This window comes from Apis florea, unplaced genomic scaffold (assembly GCF_048593485.1).
Source record: "Apis florea isolate Af1SG1 unplaced genomic scaffold, ASM4859348v1 contig_2190_pilon, whole genome shotgun sequence".
Taxonomy (NCBI): domain Eukaryota; kingdom Metazoa; phylum Arthropoda; class Insecta; order Hymenoptera; family Apidae; genus Apis; species Apis florea.
In genome coordinates, this window is record NW_028256541.1 from 1,163,862 (window position 1) to 1,189,352 (window position 25,491).

Sequence of the window (25,491 nt, forward strand, 5' to 3'; positions counted from 1 at the left end):
TTAGATTTAACACTTTATATAAACACGAATATTTTTAATAAAATTGTTATAAGTTGTTTAAATATTTGAAAAATATAAATATTTTTAAATGTTAATATTTTGAATGCTATAATTTAATTTATATAATAATAAAAGAATTTCCATTTAAAGAAAAGAATGTATAACTATGCAAGACATATGCATTGCTTTAGTTGTGAAAAAAATGTGCATAATCCTGGAAAGATAATTCTAATTGAACCATTCATTGTTTCTCTAACTCGTTTCTCTGATTATAATCAGAAAATATGTGTGAATTATTCTAATTGCATAGATCTTTGTTGTATGCAAAAGTTATTAAAATGCTTTCTAATTATATTTTTAAATATTTTATTAAAAAATATTATGAAATAAAAAATACATTAAAGCAGAAATTTTATTTTCAACATTTTAAGTATAATAAAAAAAGAAAATATAATAACTATATAATATAATAAATATAGCATTTTCATTTATCTTATCTTTAATAACTTTGCTGCCTTAAAAGATACAAAAAAATGTATGAGGAAAAAACTGTTTAGTTTATTGTGTTATATTGTGATTTACGTTTTTTAAAGTAATTAACATTTTTTCAAGATTATTTTTTTTCAAATTTTCATCTTTCAAGTTATCATAAATTTTTCATTCAAAATCAAAATGAAAATTTTGAAAATTAATATATTTGAAATGCTTTTTATCAACTATAATAATATGATAATGAAAATATAACCATATTATTTAAAAAAATGTTGATGATCTTGAAAATTGTATAAATATATATATAAGTTATATAAATATTTTAATCAATTAATTAAAAATAATTTATTTAAAAAAATTCCATACATTTACAATTTATAGATTTTTATTTCTTAAATTTTAAATTTATTTTATTTTTTCATTTTTCTTTTTATTTCCTTCATGAAAAATATTTTAGAAATATTTTGCTTTTCCTATTTTCCTTTTACTAGCTAATTAACAAATTTTTATTTTTTCAAACATTCTTGTAATTCCACTCTTTAAATTTCAAAAATCACCATTTTTATCATATAAAAACTTTTCCTTCTATATTTTCTCTATATTTTTTACATTTTTTTTTTTTCAATTTCTCATTCTATTGGCTTCTCCTTGTTACTCACCTCACCTTCAGAATAAAAGAGAAAGCACAAAAGCATGCACTTTACAAATAGTTATGCATACACTTTGAATCTCTATAACGACTCCTTAGCCTTAAAAAAAAAAAAACCAGAAAAAATATAAAAGAATAAAAAAAAAAAAATGAGGAATCGATCGATACCCATAACCTACAAATTTAGCGATATTCAGAGTTTTTAGCGAGAAAATCTCTTCATGTTAGCAAGTCCGACCAGTTTTCACCTCTTGACCGTGAGGCACGTAATATTACGTCACGTGCCAAGGAAGCGTCTCGCCGCAAGAGAGAGATTCCCTTGCTCTTTCGATGTTGGGAATGCTCGCGTATTTCGCAACTCGCTATCGATATAGGTGAATACTCGTACATAAAGTACATACGTATTTGAGAACACGCGTATTATTATGTATTCCAATGATATTTCATATTTTATATCATTGTAGTAATATTGATTATTAAAATAGTAATATAATTATAATATTTTTAAAATCGAATACAAATTAATTTGTTATAATGTATACATTTAGAATCATTTAAATGGTATATAAACATTAGTAAGATTTATACGATATATTATAAATTACGTAAGTTAATTTATTAGTAATTTTTTTTATTATTCGTTTTTTAATGATAATGACTTATTGAGATTTAAATCTTATAAAATGTACTACATAATTATATTTTGTAAAATTTAGTCAACCAACGTTTACTAATACGTACTTTCACTTGACTTACAACATTTATTTCAAAAGTATAATAAGTATAATAAAGATAATTGCATTTGCAGTTTTTTTTAATTTCATGTAATATAAATGATTGAAAATAAAAATATCTTAGATCAAATTGCTACAAATATTTAATTCACTTGTTTTTTAAATTTAGATGAGAAATTTAGATAAAATATTTTATAAATATATTCATAAAATGAATTTATGATAATCAATGATAGAATAATATATTTTAAATAATTATTTATTTTCTTAGAATCAAAAATTGATATAATATTCTAATAATTGACTTATATATATATATGTATATATATATATATATATATATATTGACTATATATAATAATAATAATTTAAAAAACAAAAAGAAAAATAAATTCATTAATTTTAATCTTAATCTTTATTATATCTGTACATAAAAAAAAATTGATTTAGAAAAGTAAAACAAAATAAAGAAAAATAGAAAGATAATTGAAGAATTAGAAGTTATATATAATCGTAAAAATTGAATATTAAAAAAAAAATAATATAGAATATTTATAAAAAAAACATAGAGTGCTGCAAAATCTATTCACATGTATTCAAAGACGACTTTTAAAGTTAAATTAATCATAGAGAGTGCGATAATTCATTTTGTAGTTAACTGTTTTCTCTTCTCTTAATTTTTTTTTGTTTAATTTTTAAACAAATTATATAAATATATTATATAAATATAAATTTATATAAATTTTATCCAATTCGGTTTAGATATTTTATACATATATTTAAGTAATAATTCTTAATTGTTTAAAGCGAATTATTTTTTATCATAGTTTTCATTTAATCATCATTTACTAGTATTAGTATTAGTATTAATATTAGTATTAGTATTAGTGTTTGGCTTAAAAAAAATTTTACATCATTAATTTCACAAAAATTTGTAAAAATAATAATTTAAAATATATTTATATTTTTATTATATATTGAATTTTTTTTTTATTATTTTCATATTTCATATTGATAATATCATGATATAGCATAATATACATACATATATATCTTCCTATTTTCTTAAGTCCTTAAATTTCTAATGGCTAATAAACTTTATTTATTTTATTATAATCTTTTTTTTTTTTATGAGGAAATGAAAATGTAAGCTTTAAAGTCACATGTATGTATATATCAAAAAATGAAAAAAAGAAAAAAGATGTAAAACTTTTTTATTATCATTTATTAAATATCAATGTCATAAAAATAGAAAAATTTATTAACCAATTCAATACATATTTTTATTTCTGCTGCCATTGCTGCCATTTAAAATTGAATTTTGCAAATAGTACATTGATATTGTGTATATCATAGATTATGTACTTTTTAAAAAGATATTATATTATAAATTGCAAATTATTTTTATGTTTCTATCTAAAAGTAGCTTTTGAATTTTCTACTATTTATTTTCTTTGTTAATTTTTTATTCAATTATCAATATATAATTGACTAATATATAATATATTTTTGTTATTTTGCAAAATATAATAATTTAATCAATCAATAATCATAAATTACTAATTTTGCTTGTTATAAATTTTTTTTCACTTTTGAAATTAAACATTTTCAACATAAAAAAAATTTACTGAAATTTTTAAGGAAATAATTTTTGATTATCAATATATTAAAAAATAGACAAAATCTTATTTTCAACACTTATAATATTGATATTTATATTTTAATAATTTAAAGTTTTAATAATTAACAAAAAAAAAATTCTATATTTTAAAAAATGGTAAAAGAATAGAATAAGAAACAATTTGTTATACTGTTTAATTTGTTTTATTAACAATCTTTTTATTTAGATTTTATGGTATTCTTAAATTTTAGTGATTCCAAACTTTTGTCTTACATATATATGTGTCTGTTTTTATCTTGATTAAGTGATAGAAGTTTTAATAATTTAAAAAATAATTAAAAAAGTGTTTGAAGATAGAATAATAGAAAATAATGAAAATAAGATTTTGACGATTCTTGCAAGTACATTTGTGGGACATTTGAAAAGTTCTTGGAATAAAATATAAGGAAATCTCCAGTTCATCGAGATCTGCAAGTATTCACCGACAGTTTCCTTAACTTTCTCGTCTGACGAGAATTTCTTTCAGACAGGAATTTTTTCAATTGCAAAAATGGATGGCAATCAATGGCAACTAAATCTGGCAAATAAAGTAAATCTGGTAATAAATAGTAATTTAATTTTTTCATTTGCATCATTTCAATGAAAAATTTCAATGTTTTCTCTTTGACATGAAGAAAATATTCTTTGTAATAGAGTTATAAGAAATGGAAATTTTTCTATTTTTATTTTATCTTTCTTACTATTAGTATTTTGTTCCAAGAATTTTTTTTAAATATATATTTCGAAGATTTAAAAAATCTTATTTCATAATTTTTACAAAATACACTAATTTTTAAATGTGTCTACAAAATAAAATTTTATACATATAAATTTATTACTAGAATAAAATATTCTTTAATGGTTATTTTATAAAAGTATCATATAACTAATATGTGAAAATTTATGAACTAATTCATTTACGGTTAAGAGTTAATTACTGTTGAAAGAAGTTAAATGAAAAATTATTCTGAATCAATCAACTGTCGCAATGTAAATCTTCAGAAGCTATAAAATTATTAACACATGATTAATATTATAAATTATTTCCATAAAAAAAGAGAAAATAAGATTAAAAAATGTTGTGTTAACATACATCGTTACGAAATAATTATTAATTTAATAAAAAAAATTCAGTGAAAGTAAATGAACGTGATCATATATAAAACATAATTCGATTCACTCATACATAAAATTTCCATTCAAAGTATTTCATCATCTCTACAATAATGATCATTATATAATTAATATTATTAGTTAATTATTAATATAATTATTAATTAACTAATATAATTAATTATATTATTATTAATTATATAATTAATATTTTTTATCAAAATATATAAAATGATGAATTTTAATAATTTCAAAAATAAAAACAATGAAATAAAAAATAAAGAAAAATAAAATAATAATTTTTTTTTTACATTAAACTCATTAATAAATTAATTTAAAATGATTTAGTCAAACATGATGATAAATAGGTTTTAATATAATAAAAGTTTTTTTTCTTGCATTATAATCAAAATATTAATAATTAATATAGTTCAATAAAATGATAAATAGTATATAAAATCCATTATTAATTTTATTCTAAATTTGAAATACTAATTAATTTGATCACATTAAATGTTTTTCTAAAATATCAAAATTTTAAACATAAGAAAAAATACTTACTATACTAAATCCATTCTTAATCATTAGTTTAGAATGGTAATTAGTTTGATCAAATCAAATAATAAATATTTTTCAAAGTTTTAAAATTATAATATAATAATAAATTGTATTACTAATATTACCTGCAATGAATAAAAGATGACTTAAACAAAATCGTTCCTTTTTCGTCTCTTTTTTAAATTGTTTTAGATTCCTGTGTTAACTTATCAACGTAGCAACGAGAACTCAAACGATGAAACGACGGTCGAATTCGATTGCAACGATTCGCAAATGCGAACACGCGGGGCCATTGTTGCTTCGAATTCGCTTTGAACGTTAAATCAGCCGCCCTGTGGCTAGTTTTCCGCTAGTTTTAGTTTCCCGGTATGCACTATACTTACTCCACCTTAGTCTTGCAACAGCGGAACTTTCACCACCTCGTATAATATTGCGAAAATTGCGGACGTTCAAAAGAATACAATTTGAATCGAGCTCGTTTACTGAAAATCGATGAAATCTAATAAAACTGGATTTTGTAAACGGATAATAACAGCGATAAGTAGTCGATCGTTTTGATTAGGAATTGAAAAAATTCTTGATCGGTTTCAACGTCTATACTTAAAGCAATCAGCATATATACGTACACGTACATATATTTTAGATCTAAGTTGGTATATAATAATCAATTAAAAGATTCACGCGATTTTTGTTATTTTAATATTGAAGTATTTATTAATTTGATTAGATAACATAAATAATTTATTTTTTGAACACTTAAAAAGAATAATAGATACGTAGAAAATTTTTTAATAATTTAATAATTTACTTTTGAATTCCTTTTTTTTTTTGCATTAAAAAGTTTATTAATTGTTTGTCTACGTTCATTATTTTTTTTTTTGTAGAAATAGTTAAAAATGAAAGAAATATTAGTCAAAATATTCTGTTAAATTTGCTGGATATTATGAATTAACAATAATGAAATATTATTTTATTTATAGAAATTTAATAATGTAATAAGATTTTTATTTTAATAGTCTGTGATTAATAATTATTTCTTCTTATTTTTTATAACAAAAGTGAATAAATTATACTCTTTCATGAAATTATATATTAAATAAATATTGAGTGTATTTTTAAAAAAAGATCATTGCAATAATTCATAAAGAAATAAGAAAAAATTAAAGTTAAAAGATAAAATTGAAGTTTTTAATTTGAGACTATTCCATCATAAGAAACTATTCAATCATAACACAATTTTTATTCCCTTTTTTATTTTAAATTGTTATTGAGTATTTATATCTTGCTGAAAAAAAGTATCTGTTACAAAAATTCCAATTTTTCACTAGATGTTTCATTATATTTAAATTTATTTCGTTATAAATAAATGAACATCCAGAATCGAGAAAATGAAAATCGAAACTCAATGAAAAGAATAAAAAAAGGAACGTTAAGCGAAGCAGGTTATCTCATGATGGAGAACGAAATTTCTGGATATCGATTCGACGATCGGGATCAAATAACAGAAGGCAATTGTGCAATAGCGAAGGAACCATGTTACATTTCGTGAGAAATAACAGACAAAGAAAGAATTCTGTTCGGAAATCAAGGTTTACGAACGAATCGAATTCCTTGACAGTAAATTGAATGGACTGAATAAAAAGATTTTTCTATTGTGTGATATACAAATAAAAATAATAGAATTTAAGTTGAATAATGAATTCCTGTTTTGAGAGATTGCTTAACCAATAGACAGAAGTTAATGAATAAGTTTCCAGTTTGTTAATTGTTTCTAAATTTTATCTTTTATGAATCTTTTATATGAAAATGCAGTAAGAAAAAAATAAATGGTTTAAATGAAAAGAAAAAAAACAAAAAATAATTCATTAATATAGGAGAATAATAAAAAATATTAAAAATACATAAGAAAATTTAATGATGAATTAATATAAATAACTAATAAAGAGTATATTAAATAAAGAAATAAGTCGAGAAAATGAATAAGTAAAATAAATTTTACTATATAAAAAAAGATAAGTTTTGTAACTATGAATTAATATACAAAAATATTAAATATTAATTATTAAAATATAACAAAGAATGTAGAATGATAGAAGAAAGAACAAGGACACAAGAGTTTTTTGAGAAAAGTATTTAAAGAATCTTTAGCAGCGTATATTTTTTAGAACATTTCGTCTTGACTGAAGTGTGAACGTGACTTTGAAACTTGAGACGACATTTTCTAACCCAATGCCAACCTCCATTGCAATCAGTATCATCCTATACTCGAGGAAATTTTTGTCAAACACTCACGGATCAGTTTTCCTGAGAATAACCCTCTTTGTGCAACACTTCTCTCTATCTTAAATAAAGAAATTTTCCTTAGATTTATAGATGTTGCGTAAAAAGATTGATTTGTGGCTGTATATTTTATCAAAAAATTATGATTTTTCTAAATGAATATGGAGTTGAAAAGTTCAGAAGACACGAATTCTTTCTCGAATCAAGGGAAAATTAAAATTTATTTATTTATTAACCGAATCGATATTGAACTATTAAATCTTTTCTAAATTTTTTTAGATTGAATTATTTTAACCATAAATTTTTTTTAACCATTAAATTACCTCAGTCACGCAATAAACTTATTAGAAAAATAGATGTATAAGAAAATAAACGATCATTAAATACGGAAAAAATATATGCAATAAAATTTTTCATGACTTTTTAATTACCAAATATTATTTTTCGAAAAATTTTTTAAATCAAAATTTACTTTTTACATGTAACATTAATATCTTAGTATTAGTGAAATTTATAAATTAATTTAAAAGTTTATAAGGTTAAAGTTTATAATGCAATACGATTAATCACGATCGTATAAATTTGATCGATAATTTGAATTTTATCTTTTAATTAATATCTTCTTATAATATCATTATAAAAAAAAAAACTAATTTATGACAAGAATTTGATTTTACAATCGTGTCCGATAGTTTTGAAATTGGTTAATTGAACAGATTAGATATGATTTTTTGTTTTATCTTGAATTAAATGCGATTCAAGAATTTAAAAAAATTACTTGGATGGGTAGAGAAAAGTAGAATAGTAGTAATTAATTTGATAAGTTAACTGGCGTAGAATGAGAGGATCTAATTAATTTGAAAAGGATAAGTGGAAAGGATAAGTTTAGAAGTAATTTAAATTGTACTTTAATTTGTTTCGTGATTTAATCGTATTTATGCATATTTATATTATTGAATAAAAATATATTTTTATTTAATTTTGAATATTAACTTGTACACTTGCATCATATTTTTTAGTGAAATTCAATTAAAATAGAATATTTCTTTTTTTTTTAAATTTTTTTAGATAAACATATTAAAACTTAAATTTTTATATAAGATCTTTAATTGTTTGAAACCTTTTCTATATTGTAAAATGTTTTGTACTTTCATGAATAAATTATGATGATAAATTGATTTCTCTGAAATTTGTTGATTAATATCATTTTTTTTCATATCATAGTTATCAAAAACGTAAACGAAAAAAGAAAATTTGCTATAAACCATATATAAAAAATGTTAATAAGATTCATATGAAAAAAATAAGAATATTTGTATAATTCTTTTTTATGAATTTAAATTTGTGAAAAAGTGCCGTGAAAGTCACATAAATTTAATCACACATACATTTCGTATGTAAGTAATATAAACAGTCTGTATTTTAAATACAGACAACTTTTTAACGAATAAATTTTAGTTTTAAGAGAAATTATGAAAGAGTTTTAAAATTCTAGAAACGACAAGTATTTTAAATCCTGGAATAATAAAAGTAGTTTTGATTATTAATATTATTAAATTATGTTAATATTATTAAAATTACTTTGGATATTAAGAAAGATACAATGAGTGCAATTGAATTTTTATTGAAAGAAACCATAATTATTTTCTATACTTTAATATAATGATAATGTGAATTACAGTATATTATATATTCTCTACTAATATTATCATTATTGCTTATAGATTATTTATGTTAAAATTGTTAAAATATAGAACAAAAGTGATTGTATTAATTATATTAAAATTATAATGTTCTTTCAAAACGTTTTAGTATTTAATGATTCATGGATTGTAATGTATATACAATGATTCACATATATGTACATATATATATATATATATATATATATATTATAAGAATATTTTTATATTCTTTATATACTTATATACTCATATACCTATATACTTATATATTTATATACTTATATACTTATATTCTTTTTATACTTTTCATGGAAGAATTATATAAATTTCATAATGTCTTATTCGAAATTTTTCAAAATATTATTTGCATTCTAACTAGATATGATTATTTGAATGATATGATTTGAATAATAAAGAAACATAGTTTAAGTTATAAATTTAAAATATTAATGTTTAAAAAAGAGTAAAATATATTGATTTGAATTAAATAATATTGATAAAAGTCATATAGTATTATTAATTATATATTTTCGAATGTTGTTCAATATTTTGTTTCAAACATTATGTATATATGTATATATATAATATATAAATTTTTTTAATTTATTTAACGAAATATTCAAACAAAATATGTAATACATGGTAAAGCAAATCAAAATATAGATTATTCAACTCTATCTCTAATGTTTTAGTCCATGGCTGGTATTATTAAATCACTACAAGGATATTATGGGAGATCACAGAGTTAGTTTAGATTAACTAATTTTAATTGTTAGATATAATTATTGTCATAATTATAATTTCATAATTGTATTTTGAACATTATCGAATATATATAGAAATTGTTAATTCGAAATATTAAATCAGTTTATTTATAATTTCTTGTAATTATTATGCAAATTCTCTTTATATTCTAGTTCAATATTAATTTTTGTAATCTTTAGAAATACAAAATAGTAAAAAGATTTAAATTGTTCAAGATATATAAAGTTTTAACATGAATACAATTATTAATTTATATAAAGATTTTTAACTAAATTTCTAAATCAAACAGTTTGTATCAAAAATACAATTGAAAATATATAATTCATTATACTTTTATATTTTTCTTAATTTTTTTTTTTATATTTTGAATAATATCTCAAAGAAAAAAAATCAAATTCATATTCCAAAAAATAAAACTTTATATATTAATATAAATATTATAAATATATAAATATTAATATAATATGTACAATATATATGTATAATATATAATATATAAATATTAATACTATATTATTATTGTATTATTATAATATTAGCATTGTATCTATTTTTCTCTTTCAAAAAATGATTTTTAATACATGTGTTTCCTATTACAAACTATTAAAAAATTCATTTACATCTAATGTCTAATAAAAATGTCAAATAATAATTAAAAATTACTTGCAAATCTGAACTTACTTAATAGACATTTTAATTAAGAACTATTAATTCACATTACACAAAATCATGTTGAACGATATAGACTCATAGACCATGATCTTTCGATCTCTGTTCTTCCTGTCAGGTCACTCACGACCACAAGATGATTCCTCTCTTTGTGGTCAAACTAGCAATTCAAACAAGAATTTGAATGATGTTCATAGTACAATCGATCTATTGATTCGATCGTGTTGCACTTCACCAGTGAAAGTTATACCGTGAACAAAGATGTACGGGATAAGATTCACTTAACAAGATAACTGGTCCAAGGATCCAATCAGAAATTGAAGGCTAGCTATTAAAAAAGACTATATGTACTGAAATCACCGATAATATATATTAATGACCAATAATTTGAAATTATTTTCATTTCTTTCTTATATTGAATTCTTGTTTTTTTATTAATTTCAATTTCAATTTACAGATATGGATAGGCATATTACAGATATGGATAATAATTTTATTTACTTCGAATAGATTTTTAATGAAAAAATTGTCTAATGTAACTATTTTTTAAATCGATTTTATAATATGAGAAATGTTAAACTTTTTGAATTTTGTAGAATTCATATGTAATCTCAAACTTTTGAATGATATTGTATTGGATTAAATATAATAATAATAATAATGTATGTATGTACGATGCTATATACTGTTGTTACTTACTTTTAATATATTCGAAGAATAGTTTTGCAAAATCAATTCTAAAACGAAGAAGTAAAAGTTACAAAAATTTTACAAGCTTATTTATCAAGTAATCGAAGTTTTTATTATTTGAAACGATAGTGAATGGAGAATCGTTTCATTTCATCTAATGTAAACTTAAATTGTTTGTAACTTAATAAATAAGCCTCTACCGATATTTTTGTATATATCAATTTTTATTCTTTACAATCGATCTTTCAAAGATGTGCATACGTTGATAAAAATAATTCTTTTAATAAAAACAACATTATAATAACAAATATTATAATAACATTATAATAACATTATAATAACATTATAAAAACAACATTATAATAAATACTACATTAATAGTATATACTTATCTTCATTACAAAATTATTACAAACATAAAACTTACATATTCTGTTTTGAATATCTAATTACATAACCTCAAAATGTTTGACAATATAACAATGAATGTTTTTAGAATTTTTTGCACGATGTAAATGTGCAAAAGATATGTAAAATTTGAAAGATTCATTCAATGGACCGAAAAAATAGTACATTATTATTAAGATTAACAAGTATTATTCCCTCTTAAAATTTATGAATTCACTTTAAATGAAAAAAACAGCTAAAGATTGTTCACAGAGAAAAAGAAACACGTTGCTCCGTTGTATCGATTCAAAAGCGTCTGACTCATACAGGAAATTCCAGACTATCATAATTTTTCGAGATCTGGCCAAACGTAAGGAGAAGTCGATGGTTTCTGAACCGGTGAAAGGCCAGAAACTCAGCTCCCCCTATCTCGTGAAACGTCGTTACCGTCTGTACCGTCTCGAGAAAGTGTATAGTTTCACGCGATGAGATCGTTCCGCGCCAAAATGTATCGTGATCGTGAACGCATTAGAGGAAATGAACGACCATGCGAACCACCCCCGAAACGACGATCCATTATCGTCGATTTCTATTGTTTTCCAGAGGGCGATTAAGCGCCTTCACGATGCAACCCAATGAACAAGATCGGCTCCGATCTCGAAATGTTGTATCGTCGTACACGAGTGTAAGCCAACGGTCGATTCGCCTCGTTTTATCGTGGAAACCCCATTATTACACCGTTAAAACGCTTATCACCAACGTGAAACGCCAATTGATCGTGGGAATCGGTGATAATGGACACTTTCCATCGAGAAAGGGGATGAATCTGCTCTGGCCAATCCATCATTCATCATTTTTCTTTTTTTCTTTTTTTTTTTTTTTCTTCTAGAATAGTCTCATTCCAAATGAATTGCAACTTTTTTCTCTAATGTTTAAATAACTTGTTAAATAACTTGCCTTTCTTTATGCATCTAAGAAAAATAAGAAAAATTAAAGCAATTCGTGGAATGACTAGTAACATTTTCTTTAAGTTGAATAAAGAAAAAATTAGTCCGATATTACTATATAATATGACAATGTGATTATGTTGAAACAAAGTAATTTTTTTATAAAAACAAATAAATTGGAAGTTATTAATTAAAAATGATAGCAATAATCTTCTAAAGGACACTTTTCTATTATTTTAGACACTTTGTGTTATTCTTTATATAGTTAATTAATTACGAAAATTAATTCTTGAAAATTGAACAATTGCAAAACAGAAATTCATTAATGTATGTAATAATTTGTAATGTAATAATATAAAGGATAAGTGTATATATTCATCAAATTCTAATATATTATTAATACAATCCTTAGATATATTTTTATTGATATTTCCTCTAATTTATATTAATTCTAAATTTTGTTTAACACAATTTTGAGATAACACAAAGCGAATGAATTATATTATAGATTAATTGATTCTAGAAATTTGTCAGAATTTTTAATAATACTTTAATTTTTATTATATAATTATCTGAATGATAGATTCAAATTTTAAAGAATGGTCAACATTCAGACTATTATATATTTTTGAAGAAACATTATTTTAATTTATAAATAATTTAATATTGCAAAACTTAGTTGCTGATCAGTTGACATTATCATATTACAATATTGCGATTGCTAATTGTCTAATTAAAATTCTCAACGAAAAATTTAGAATATATCATTTTAAACACATTGATTGATTTCTATTTTCATGCAAACTTTTATGCAATATAATATAATATGTTATATATTGCACATTAAGATATATAAGTGTATCATTTATTTATATACTTATTTTCTATATAAAGTGAATATAATGTGAATATATTCTCTTTAAATTTTTCGTTAAGATAACTGGATAGAAATGGAATATTGCGATATGAATCGATTAATTACACATGACATAATAAATCGATATTTTTGCATATTAACTTTTGATGATTATTACAATATCTAAAATCGATTCTAGAAGTTCATATTTTCCTTATAAATGTATAATATAATTTATTTCAATGGATATATTTTCTATAAATAATTTAATAGTATAAAATTCAAATATGATAAAATATCAATAGTTAGGAATGGAAAAAAGAATTTAAACCTTTCAAATGAGATTAAATTGCAGTCAAACTGTTAGGATAACAATAATCAAAAAGTATACTGAAATTGAGTAGAAATTTCTTCAAGAATCAAAGAAAAAATTAAGCAGAAAAAGTGAATTAATTCGATTTTAAAATTATTATAATATAATATTATTAATAAAATGATTCGTTAAATAGAAATATCTAAATCAAAATTACCAAATTATTCTCTTTCTTAGTGAAAAGATTAAACACTATTTATAAATAAAGCAAACTTAATTATTTTACAAATATGATATAAAAGTTGATAACTCATTAAAGATAATACGCATAGTAATTCGAATTGCCAAACATAGGCTAAATTATCATACGATTCGATAAATAAAAGTAGTTCAGAATCTTGAAATTCGCATGATCATAATGCTGTGGCGAATTTTCTCAATTAAGCGACTGAGCTAAATCTCGTAACAATGATGTTGCTGGCAGTTGCGTTTCGCCTGTCTGGTAAAAGTACGGTTTGCGTAATAGGTTGAAATGTAGATGAGTTTGGGACGGAGTATGGGAAAATGATGAGTAGATGGGATAGGAAGAATTGGCTCGAATTCAAGGACGAAGCGTTTGTAATTGGAAAAATGAAAGTTTAATAGTTTTCTTATTGATTTGGTGTTCCAAAGAAGTCATATGCGACTAAAGCGATAAAAAAAAGTGATTTAAACGGGAAAAAAGATTCGCTCTTATATATATATATATATATAGAAATAAAAATTGTGATAAATATAAATTTAAAAAAATTTAAAAGACAAAAAATAATATAATTTATTTTGAAATGCCATGATAAATTATATCAAACTTGAATCATTTTTGATAATATAAAATAAATTTCAATAACATTTAATTAATATTTTATAAACAAATGAGATTTTGACGATTTTAACAATTAAAAAGTAAAGATTTAAAACATTTATTTTTAGTATGTTTTATAGCCCATCTTCAATTACGCAAAATTTCAACAGATTCTATATTTTTTATAGCAACTTACGTAATGTTCCTGTATTCGTTCTTAAAAGTATCCTCACGAAATATATGCATTTGAAGATCACATGGGTATAATATTTATGCATTTAAAATGCTATAATTTCTTTCTGTCAAAGAATTTCAATATGATATTTTATAATATAATATTCTACCTATATCATGATTTCGAAAAACTGGTTTTTTTTATTATATTTAAATTGATTCTCAAATTAAAAATATATATAAAATATATTTTTATTTACTCAAAAGAATGTATGCTATAATTAACAAATGATTTATAATTATGATGAAATGATTTATGATTTATACTTATTTATATTTATTATAATACCATCTTACATAATCAAAATATATGTATCTATAAACGTCATCTGTAAATTATACGAAACTACTATTTAAACATTCTATATGATTAAAATATCATGTGTGAACAATACCTAATAAAAATAATCTTTAAAACTTTCATCAACTTTTATCGATATAAAAATTAATAAATACTCATCATTCAATTCCATCATTCGATTTACGTCAAAATACAACACTTGAATAATACAAACACAATATAAGGCATGAAACAAATATAGATCTTAATAAAGATAAACAAGTAAATAGATATAAACAAACAAATATAAATATAAATATTCACGTTTCAAGCAATTTCATTCATTTCACAAATTCAATCGCATAATTTCAAATACGTTAATTTTATCTTCTTCTCCCATTAAATTTCATCTCCTCGAGAAATCTGTAAGGAAAAAAAAAAAAAAAAAAAGAAAGATAAGAGTTCGTTACGAAAACGACGCAACTCGCAACACTCGGTCGTTTCTCTTCCGAACTTGGTCTTCTGATTCCCAGGCTGACGTGTTTTCCACGAAATTGCATCAAATTCTCGCATCACGAGATATTCCTCATCATCGTTGCACTTTTTCTTCCCGCGCCTACAAACGTTATAACCGGCATGCAACCGTGAAAACCCGACTCCACATCGCGACGACGGCCTCGTTCGACGACGAAGAAAAGGAAGAAGAATCCCTGTCGAGCATCTCGCGGGTAAACATTCCATAAGCATCGGGATATTATCTTTCTAATGAATCATCGCGTTTCCTTCGGCAATGAGGTCGACGAATTTCTTCACAATTCCCGATTTTGGAACACATATTAAAGAGTATAGGAAAAAGAGGATACATACAGTTACAAAAGTCTTCCTTCTTATAAAAAAAACTTACAAATGTGGCTTTAATGAAAATTTGTATGTATGTATATGTAGAGCATTTATAAAAATTTTTAAGGATTTATTTTTTAATAAGAAATCTCTTTCAGTATGTGAAATCAATCTTCAAATGTTTATCATTTTTTCATATTTTGAAAAATTTGTCTAAAAATTTTTTGGAGGGATAATAAAAAATAATAAAGTAATGCTAAAACTTGAATATTTAGTAATTTAAAATTTTCCTTTACTTTATATCATTACAAAATTATATTTTGAATAAATGAAATAATTTCGAAAAATTGATTTCATTCCGTTAAAATAATATTTCATTAAAAAAAAAAAATGTATAACTTATATTATACTACTCTATTTCACATAACAAAAATATTGTTGCTTTTGACAATGTAAATTATTAATTGAATTTTTGTAAAATATATAAATACTTCTACGATTGATTATATATATGCATATATAAACAGTGAGAAAAGTATTTATATATCTTTAAATATATTTTTATTCAAGTTCTATTCATATATGTACTTTCAAATTTGTTGAAATAATAAAAAAATTCTTTTAATACAATTAATCATAACGAAATACATTTTTTTGCAATATTTTTGAAAAGATTTTTACGTTTAATAAAAATTATTTTATTGAAGAAAAAATACATTTATCTTTTAATTATTCAATAACTAATTAAAAATAATTGAGATAATAAATTGTTTAACTAACTAAAGCAATATTAAAAGTGAAAGAGTACAACATTAGTTAAAATATTACATTACGTACGATAAATGAACATATATATATATATTTAATAGAAAAGATTACTAAAATGACAAATAGTTGACAGAGATGATAAGAAACTTGTTTCTTGTCACGAATCGAACTATATAATTCGTTTGTAACAAAAAATATTATAAATTTACAATTTCTAATTGATATGTACAAATTTATTAAACTTTATAAAGTTTAAGGATACAACTTTTTTTACGAAAAATTTTTAAAATGAAATATTACAAAAAGATATAAATAAGTTATTTAATAAAATAATAAAAATTAACACGAAAAAATAAAAAATGAAATACAATACAAAATAATATAATATAATATAATAATATAATATAATATTTGATTAGATAGATTTAAAGTATTACTATAAAAGTACTTGTGTACTTCAAAGAAATGCTTCGAAAAAAAATTTAATAATAATGAAGAAGAAATAAATATGAAGAAAAACACACTCGAAAATAAAAAGACAATTCAAACAAAAGAGAAAAAAAATTAGTATACGCAGAAGTATAGAGAATAAATATAAATATAGAAAATAATCACACACATACACATACACAAAAGATAGAAAATAACATGTTTTAATTATATATAGCTAGTTAGATATTATAAACTGCATTTATATACAATAAATATAATAAATAGTATGTCTACAGAAGATCTACCTTCGCATACATTTAGATATTATAGAAAGAAAGACAATGCATAAAAATATAAAAGTTAGAAACAAAGAATAAATATACATGTTCTGACGGATATAAATCTAAACACTAGAGAGACGCACACTCTTTCTAGATACATGTAAATACTTGAGAAAACAAAAAGGCGATGCGTAGATAGACAAAAACCAGATACGTATCCACGCTTGGAGAGACAGAAAAACAACAAAAGAAGAGAGAGTATACACATAAAAAAGAAACGAAATAAACTCACAGAAACGGACAAAACTCAGAAATGAGACATACGTACGAGAAGACGCAAAAAACTGTATGCGTTAAGCAGAAAGGATCGCACGACCCTGTAACCCAGACGCAATGGCGGCCTCTTCAAAAGATTCACGATCGCCCGTTCAGATTAACCGGCACGAGGATCGTTACGTCGGTTACATCGGTAACAAGTAGAGAGAGACCCTGAAGAGGGGGTTCGAAGTGCATATACTGACAGTCTCGGTTGGTAGGGAGATTTTTGTTCCAATGGTGGTGGGACGAAAGTTAGGTGTTACCAGAAGACGAACTGGTGACCGTCGGCGGAGAGAGGCGGAAGGGCGGGGATCCGCGAAGAAAGGCAAGAGCTATAAAAGAGGCACCGGTTCCGACGATGGGCATCAAACACCTCAACATGAAGGTACGTGGTAACACAGGCGTGCGTGAGCCTCTCGATCTTTACGGTGTTCCTTTTATCATCTCTCTCTCTCTCTCTCTCTCTCTTTCTCTCTATCTCTATCTCTATTTCCAAGAATTCACGTGATATTTTTGTTACAGGTGTTCGCGATTACGATCCTCTTGGCGCTCGTAGCCACTTCCTATGGTAAGTAGTACCCTGTAACCAGTGAACGAATTGTTATTATTACATATAGAACTCCTGGATGCGAGTCACGTCCAGTAGAAACTGAATCCCAACGTTTCGTAAATATTAGTAGCATCTTTATCGGGAAGGGGATTGATATTATGTGTCGCCTCATTCCTGGCTAAGCTGAAGATGATACAAATTGCATAAATTGCTCGTGAAAAGGTTTAAATTTTTAAAACAGTGAATGTGCAAATTTGTCTATAATGCGGAATCGAGAATATATCGTGATTGGTATACCGTAATTCCGATTAACCAAGGAACGATCGAAACGCCGCGATTGGAACGAGCTTTCTTACCCTCGGGAGAAGACGTTAATCGAGTGACGGGTAAAAAACGCGCGCACGCTCTCTCAATTTTCACGATCGCTTGCCTCTTCGATCGTTAATCGAGTTACTACGAAATCAAATCGCCCGTGTACTTGTAATAACCGCGGGGAAGATTTGAAAATAAAAGAAATAATACAGTTTTAACAAATAAGTGTAGACGATGAAATTCGGTCGAAATTGGTATTTTTATACATACATGAAATAGAAATAATTTATTTTGGCATGAGTATTTTCGTTTACTGGTATTAAATTTCAAATAATTTTGAAACGTAGTGGTGTATGAATTTTGATAGCAAAGAATTTTTAAATAATTTACTCGCACAATATTTCACGAGCTTTCCTTGTACAAAACAGTAACATAGAATACTATTATCACATTTTTATAAATTCTTTGTTTCGTATAATATAATTTTCAATAAAGCAAATTGACATGTTTATTATTTATATTATTATTTATAATTTTATATAAATTACTTCTTTTTCATATCAGTATTCAAATTCGACATACAGTAGATTTGTTACTCTTGTTAATCGAAGATTGTCAGAAAAGAATAATTTTTATTCTAAAAATATTTTTTTTCCTTCTATATTTCTAAAAATATTCAATAACGATTTCACATACTTTCATCAACTTATTTAAATATCATAATCAAAATCCAATAATTTATAATAAATACAGGACAAATATTTCGAAGTGTCAATTTTCATTATTTAGTCAAAAATATTGACGGATTATTTTGTTTCACTTTACAGCTGGTTACATAAGCAGCGGTTGGTCTGGTGGAGGTGGTGGCTGGAATGGAGGTGGCGGTGGCTGGTCCGGTGGAGGTGGTGGTGGCGGCTGGAAGTACGGTGGTGGTGGAGGTGGAGGCGGAGGTGGCGGCGGAAAAATCATCAAAGTGATCACTGTTAGCGGTGGAGGCGGTGGATGGCCTAGTGGAGGCGGTGGTGGATGGGCTGGTGGTGGTGGCGGATGGCCGAGTGGTGGCGGTGGTGGATGGAAAGGAGGATGGAGCGGCGGTGGTGGTGGATGGAGCGGCGGTGGTGGCGGAGGCGGTGAGTAGTTAATACGACTTTTGAAATATTTTTCCAAGATATTAATTGTTTTTTCTTTTTCTTCTTTTTTTTCTTTTTCTTTATTTATCTTCTCTTTTTTCTTCTTTTTTAAATTTAAAATATCTCAAACATCAATGAAAAGTATTTGGAGTTTGGAGTAAGTAATATATGATAATGAATTTTTAACAATCCTTTTTCTTTATTATTTGGTTGTTGTTTTTCTGTTGCTTGATGTCAATTTTGAAGTAGGAACTTTGATTAAAATTGTTTGAAATTATCATAAATTTTTCTATGATTTCATTTTTTTTTTTTTTTGTTTCAATTTTCTTTTCGATGTAAGAATATTAATCGAAGTTTGTTATTATGATTTTTTTCTATTCTTTTTTTTTTTATTCTTCTCTTTTTTCTTAATTTCGAGAAATATTGATTGAAATATTTAAAAAATTTTCTACAATTTTTTTCTTTTTCCTTTTTACTTTGATATTAATTTTAAAGTAAAAATGGTTAATCAAAAAAGTTCAAAGTTATAATGAACTTTCTATAGCAGCATTTTTCTTTTTCTTCATTTTTCTTTGTTTTTATCGTCTCATTATACCAATTTGGAAATAATAAATATTGGAGATTTATAAAATTTTAAAAAATGTATATAACGAAATGAAAAGCGATGAATCACGAATGATTTTTTGGAGGCGTGAAAATTACGTTTGATTTGGAAAGCCGGATCTTTGTTTGATAGATTTGTTGAAAAGCGTAACGCGTTAATTAGCTGGTTTAGTTGGAATTCGAAGGCAAAGGGATTTATTTACATGTTTGTTTATGATCCTCGTGTTGTTGCTGATCCTCGATTTAATTTGTCGAAACAAAGGAAGATAAATGGAATGGTTTTTGAATTGAATCGATGTAAAGAATTATTAGTAGTAATAAAAATTGTGATTAATTATACCATTTTATTGGAATTTACTAAAAAATATTATGCAATCGATTATATTGAATATAAAAAGAAAAGTTAAAAATATTTGATTAAATATTAAAATAATTATTAGATTTAGTTAAAAAATAATTCAATGGATGGAATATTAAAAGCTTTAATATTTATTCAAAATTGTTGAATTATTAGACAAACAAAATTGTTTTATTTTGCTTTTTTCTATTCTTCTTGCTTTAATTTGTTTCGAATAAATTTTTTCTTATTATTTGTAAAAGTAAAAATATTTCCTTTTCTCCACGATAAAAAATAACTAATAAAATATACGTATTCCGGCTTATATTTTTCGCTTGTCATTAACCAGAATTACAATATCAAATAAATTTTATTAAACAAACAAAAAATATCTATAGCGTTTATTAAATTTTATAAGAATTGATACTTCACGCAAACACGCGAAAATAAATGAAACAAACCGAAAATTCATCATCAAATAATTTCATGCAATACAACAATACAATATTTTTATAATCCTTACGATTTTTTAAAAACATTTGTCTTAAGAATCTAACAATCAATTATTAAAATTTATTTTTTCTTCTAAAGTAATTCGAAAGTTATTGAATGTACTGTACAATCAAATTTTATGTAAAACAATTTAATAATTTCACGAAACTATTACAAAGTATAATGAATTCGTGATTCATCTTCTTCGCTTCTTCCTCTCTAAGATTGCTATTCGCTTCAAAGATTTATCAACCAAATTATGTAAAATTAATCGTTCATTCACGAACCATCGTATATTAATATATATATATATAATCAAATAATACTAATATTAATCATTTTTTAAACGGAATCGAATGGAAAGACATCGAATAAATTACTTGATTTAGTAATTCGAAATGCAATATCTATACATCTACCTGAAAATGAATGGACCTCGACCATCTAAATTTATAAACCTCGTGCAATGCCGATTAATTTAAATGCCAATTAAGCTGTTTACGTGGAAGATTCGATGCGCGAGATTCGATAAAAAGCCATTTTCCCCTTCCCGGGGAAAAAGTGAAAAAAATAAAAATTCGACCGATCCCACTTTTAAAAACACATTTGCCCATTTTTCCCGCGTAAAAACTAAACGTTCGATCTTCCTTCTCAATCTGATGCCTTGATTCCGATTAATTAAAAGGCTTCAGGTTTTCGATGAAGTAACGTTACAACGGGAAACAAATTTTCGAAATCGAGTATAATTGGGACGAAACGACGTAACAAACAATCCAACCACCTGGGGGTTCCATGGGCTTTTGATTAAAGGGTGCTTCGCGTTACAAAATAATGGGGAAAAAAACAAGGATGATCCAACGTCGGATCGTGAAAGACAAAGAGGCTCGTAAACAAAAGCGCGTCACCGGGGCCATCGCCCGATGAAGAAGAGTGTCGTCCCTTCGCGATTAACGCACGAAAAATTCTTTTCAGGCTGGTGGTAAAGGACAAAAACGGGGACCAGGCGAATAATTAGAAGGAAATTTTGCTCACCGATCACCACCAGTGCACATCTTGGCTGTAATCACCGATTCTCGGTTCACGAAGAGACAACCCTGACCCCTCTCCTTACCGATTCTTCTTCTTCTTCTTCTTCTTCTTCTTTTATTCTTGTACGCGAGGAAGAACATCGCGAATGCATCCATGGAGGAAGAAGGCGGAAATAACGTGATCGCGACCAAGGAACCGTGTTTCCATCTCGCGAGTTCCCAGATATAAAAGAGAGGACAATAGTGGATCCATGGACAGTAAAGAACGAGATCACGCTTCCGAGGTTTCCTTTTCTTCCTGGCGGTGTGTGTACACGTTGAGAGTGAGCTTTGGATGTACGTACGCTGGTAGAGATTGCCAATCCACTTCGGGGCGAGCTTTGGATCCGTTGTCGAATCACGCTATCAGAATATGAAAATTGTCTACACAAATGTATCCGTGTAAAAGTGTTTCCTTTCGATTAGAAATTGAATTTGATGTATTTGATCTGTTGTGAGTTTGTGGAACGTTTTGCGTGAGGGTATGGGTATGGGCTACTCTTCGATCAAAATGTTTAGCAAATAATATTGTAGATATTGTACATTTGATCCCATGTCGTTATAGTATGTACATGTACGTGAGATCCACTTTTCAAGTAAAATGAAATAAAAATATGAAATTCGAAGCGATGTGGGAGAAAAAATAATTTACACCGTATAGGATTCTTTTTGTACCTTTGTAATTGATTTACACATTTTGAATCGGCAAGAATTAAAAATTTATTGACACACAAATCTTGGTTTATTTTCTATTTTCATCCCTTTTCTCCAAATTTGAATATTTTAATTAATAAGTAAAATATGAACTATCTGCTCTTTTTTTCCCCTATTCGAAGTATCATTTGTTTGTAATTAAAATTTGTGATTAAAATTTCAATTTGTGTTCTTTTATTTCGCGTATCCTTTGTTTAAAATTCTTTGAAACTTAAAAATGTTATAATTGTTATCGCCAAACAATTTTCTCAGAAAAAAAAAGAAGAAAGTAATTATAAAGGAAAGGAATAAGATTCGATATAATTAATAATCTAATTTCATTGTTTTAATTTTATGAAACATTGAATTTTTTTATTTTAACAGTTTTTTCTTGTATTTATTACAATTTTAAAAATTATAGGAAAGTAAACATTTGTGCATATTTAAAGAGTTGTAGAATAAAGAATGAGATTATACTCAAGAAAAAACATTTCTTTTAAGATTTTTTTATAAATCTTCTTCTTATAAAGATTTTTTATAAAATAAATTATAAAGAAAAAACAAATAATTTTTAAGATTCACAGAAATTCGTTTATAAATCAGATTGGTATTTTTCATTCCTTGCGTTTTTTTCACGTTCTGCATCAGCATTTTTTTGTGTATTTCTGGATTTAACAATACGCAATAATGCAAAGCGTCAGAACAACGTGAATTAAACGCGCACGTTAATTCGCCCGAATTCGGCAAATCTACTTTCGATTTATAAATCCCACGGTCATCTTGTACAAAGGTGAAAATTAAAATCGCTGTGAAACGGTCGTAAACGAGTATGGCCAGGCCGCGATTATTGCCGAACCAATGGATTTACTATCGTTCCAGCTCGCGGCAATAACGTTTCCTCAGTTACGATATTGCAACGGCGTAAATATCATGGACACGGTATGGTTAAAATGATCGACTCGAGGAAAGCATCAGATATGGATATGCAGCCATGGATTTGAAGGTGTGAATGCAATTGAGAGTAAAAATCTCTTACGAGATTTTTCGCAGTTGAATATTGCGTTGAAAATGATTACTTGAGAATAATTTTAATTCTCGATCAGTGTTTGCTAGTGAAAAATAATTCTGAGAACGATTTTTCCTTAAACATATTTAAAAGACGAAGTTTTCCCCTTAAACGTATTTGCATTTGAAACATTCACGAGAAGCATTCGCGAGATTATTTCTCGCTATAGACATTAAAATGGAATGAAATGTACAGATTTATTCATAACTTCTAACAAAATTTACTTCCCATAATACATAATACGTAAACATCGATAAATTTTATGAACTGTTACAAGCTATTTTAAAAACATTATTTTAATTGATTTTATAAATTTTTGTTTGATAATTTACATGTAATTATATTTTACAATTTTCCAATGAAATATATTTTTATAATATGTTGGCATTTCGTTTTATAGAATATCTATCAAATTTTATATAATCATATCTATGATACATATAATATAATATAATTGAATCTAATAATAAATATAGTGATATAAAATTTTTTTTGTCATTATAAATTGTAAAAATTATCTTATATATTAATTTTAAAATATTAAATAAAAATAAGAAATAGAAAGTCAAAAAATATATTTGAGAATATTTTAAAAAATAATCTAAGAAAAAAATAAAAATTTCGAAAACTTTGAAGCATTTCATAAATTAATCAGAAACGATCTTTTGAAGATAAAAATCTAGAAAATTAGAAAATACATGTTTCTTCGACTATTAGAAAATAATCATACATTGCGAAGGTCACAATCATGAAAGTAACAATTATTTTAAGAAACAATCACTCTCAATTTGTAATATAAATTTAACTAAAAGAGCAACTCTTGACTTATTTCCAAATATATTCAAGCATATTTTTTGCAAACAGATATTGAATTGAAAATGACCATTAATAGTAACTTTTATTCTTAGTGTAATATTCATTTATTTAAAAATACTTTTGAGAAAAACTCTCGAAGATTTTATTTTCAAATGAATTCGAGTCTGAACGTAATATTTTTAATGGCTGTCATTGTTATTTACTATTTTTATGACTTCGTGACGCGTTGCCTTGAATTATGGATACGCGAAATAGGAAAGGGATTTAATTGTAATTTTTATTAATATTTACAGTTCGGATTAAATGAATTCTGTTTACGTGATATATGATATCTTTTTATTTTTTTTATCTCTTTTTCTGTCCTTTTCTTTTTTGTTATTTGTGTTTGACTAATATCCGAATTTATATTGATATATTTTTTGGAAAACATACGTTTTAGAATTTTTGCAATAAATAATTACAAATTAATTAATTTGTCAATATAAGTTTGTTTAATACATTTGTAAAATTTTATTCCATGAAAAAAATGAAAAATTGAAATTACAAATTTATGCAGGAATATTTATGAGAATAAAAAAAAAATTCATAAAAATTTCATTTTTTTCAAAATATAATATTGTAAAAAAATTAGAA

The 25,491-nt window shown here is 24.6% G+C and overlaps 1 pseudogene across 1 annotated transcript; it reads left to right on the forward strand.

Annotated features, from left to right (window-relative positions):
* Positions 1 to 17,787: 17,787 nt before the first annotated feature.
* Positions 17,788 to 23,018, forward strand: LOC100869532 (uncharacterized; annotated as a pseudogene). Its single transcript, XR_015294557.1, has 5 exons — positions 17,788 to 17,943; positions 17,998 to 18,177; positions 18,315 to 18,360; positions 19,482 to 19,784; positions 22,189 to 23,018. The product of XR_015294557.1 is annotated as an uncharacterized LOC100869532 (transcript).
* The last annotated feature ends 2,473 nt before the right edge of the window (positions 23,019 to 25,491 follow it).